The sequence below is a fragment of the Anneissia japonica genome, unplaced genomic scaffold, assembly GCF_011630105.1.
Source record: "Anneissia japonica isolate Jap-2015-1 unplaced genomic scaffold, ASM1163010v1 scaffold287869_len1821871_cov162, whole genome shotgun sequence".
NCBI classification, from domain to species: Eukaryota; Metazoa; Echinodermata; class Crinoidea; order Comatulida; family Comatulidae; genus Anneissia; species Anneissia japonica.
The window spans coordinates 879,997-881,938 of record NW_022741034.1 but is presented as its reverse complement, the minus strand read 5'-3'; positions in this window follow the sequence as shown (position 1 = coordinate 881,938).

Below are 1,942 nucleotides of genomic sequence, written 5' to 3'. Positions count from 1 at the left end.
GCAGTGGCCTACTCAAAGATATATGCTGATCAGGAGCACACTGTTGGCTTAGTTAAGATGTTTAATAAATGTACATTTGGATAGCGCCGGTATCCATCTAACAAGATGCTCATTGCGCTTGATGTGTGAACTAGTACAGCAGCTCTTTCAATGACTTTCTTCACTCCTAAGGTTCCCTTCGCATCTGTGCTACTCGATAATCCGGTACCACCAAAGAGTATAAATAGGACAAGAGAGCAAAGTCCCGTTTGTAAAAACGTCATGCCTGTGTAGGAAGCCCACTAACGGTTGTATATTCTTTTTATTACCCAGTGCAGCGCTGCGCAGCGCGGTAGAAGTACGCCCGCTATAAACTCAGTAAGCAGAAAACAAAAGTACAGTATCTTGTGGAGAACAGATAAACAGACAAACCTACCGTGCGCGGTGGAGTACTGGGCAATAAAACAAAACACATACAAGCGTTAGTTGGCGTCCTACACTAGCTGCGTAGAGCGTATCGTTTTTTTACGCTCTCAATGAGCGTTTTTGGCTCTCTTGTTCTATTTATACTCTTTGGTACCACCAACTCTTTTCGAATTTGCCTTCGCCTATTTGTCCTAGGCACTTGTGACGCCATGGATTGATACACGGGAAAGTCCATTGTGTCCTATGTCAGCAAAATTAGAATTTAAGTGTATTCAAGAACACTTTACAACATCATTTATAAATACTGTATATATATTTACAGTAATGGCCAAGTAAATGAATAATAACAATTGGCATATTATAACAAAACTTAATAATAATGATTGTTGAATAATAATAATAAATATATTATTTTTTGTACAAAAAATGTGTTATCACCATGCAATTTAAAATTACGGGTGAATATATAAAACCAATGAACTGAAATTTATCTATGATCTCAACTTGAGGGTTTACTGTATATTTATACAACAGACGTTTATCAGGCTCAATTTCCTTTATTTTTGCTACTGTAACATTTAGTACCAACTGTCATTACACCAATTGATGTCATCAACCTGTACTAATGATTAGTACCAGTTCAAAAGTACACTAAACACCAACAAAATTATGTCATTGAGAAAAGTTGATGACATCAACTGGGGTATTGACAATTGGTACTGAATGTTACAGTAGCCCAATTAAAGGAAGTTGTTTAGGATGTACAAGCCTGTCAAAAAAATACCTCCCATGTTGAGATCGTAGATCGTAGACAATTTGGAAACTGCATGGTCATACAACACCTTTCTTTTACGTACAAATCTGAAATTCAAAGCCTACCTTAGCAGCAATATCCGGGGATGGGGCAAGGTATCTTACAGGAAAGATTTATTTTGTTCTAACCATTATTACGCTCTAGTGAGGACCTATTCTTTACTTTAAATTTGAAATATTAAAATTTTGCTATTGGCACAAAATAATGAAATGACATGAAGTTTCCTTAACATATGCGTATCTGATTTGTGGAGGTAAGAAAGAGCGGATCCAGACACGTCCGAAAGGGAGGGGGTGGGGGTGGATTGGTAGGGGAAATCACTACCCGTAGGGGTCCAAAATTTTTGTTTTCTATTTGCCAAAAAATAACCTCTGAGGAGTTTTGGATGATGAATTATTTCTTCGTTCTTTCTTTCTTTTTTCTGTTTTTTTTTTTTAACTTTCCAAAAGGAGGAAGGGGGAGGGGGGCGGCCAGCCCTGCCCCCTCGAAATCTGTCCCTGTAAAGCATGTAAGGAGGTAAAACGTGTTAAATATATTATCGACATTCAATGTGATACCATATAAAACAATTTAGTTTTTTTAGTACAAATATTCTCAAAATTGACTACGAAACCATTTCAGGGCATATGCCATTATAAGAACAAAATGGAGTAGCTTATTATGGAATCAGTGGCGTATCTATGGGGGTACGCCCCACCAAAAATTACTCGCGCCCCCAAAAAA